Source organism: Photinus pyralis, unplaced genomic scaffold (genome assembly GCF_008802855.1).
Source record: "Photinus pyralis isolate 1611_PpyrPB1 unplaced genomic scaffold, Ppyr1.3 Ppyr1.4_LG7, whole genome shotgun sequence".
Taxonomy (NCBI): domain Eukaryota; kingdom Metazoa; phylum Arthropoda; class Insecta; order Coleoptera; family Lampyridae; genus Photinus; species Photinus pyralis.
The window spans coordinates 6,268,806-6,269,286 of record NW_022170738.1 but is presented as its reverse complement, the minus strand read 5'-3'; positions in this window follow the sequence as shown (position 1 = coordinate 6,269,286).

Here is a 481-nt window from a genome sequence, read left to right as displayed (position 1 = left end):
TCCTGCGTTTCTGTGACCCTGATGCGCCGATTACTAAATGCGAAACTACAATTAGAAGGGCATAGTACCATATAAAGTACTTCACAATGAAATACTTCCAACTTTACACTTTCCTGCTCTCCTCTGATCATGATTTAAAAATTTTTAAAGGCGCTGTTATTATCAGGAGTACATAATACGAGTTAACAAAATTCAATTTAACACGTTCCTGCGATTCTGTGACCCTAATGCAACGATTTCTAAATGGGACACTACTGTTAGAAGAACATAGTACTAAATAATGTATTTTACAAATAAATATTTCCCACTTCACGCCTTCCTGCTCTCCTGTGCTCATGATTTCACAATTTTGAAAGCAGAGACTATTACCAGGAGGCCATAACACGAATTTTATGAATTAAATGTTTTCTACTCCACACATTCCCGCGTTTCTGTGATCCTGATGCGCCGATTACTAAATGCGAAACTACAATTAGAACGG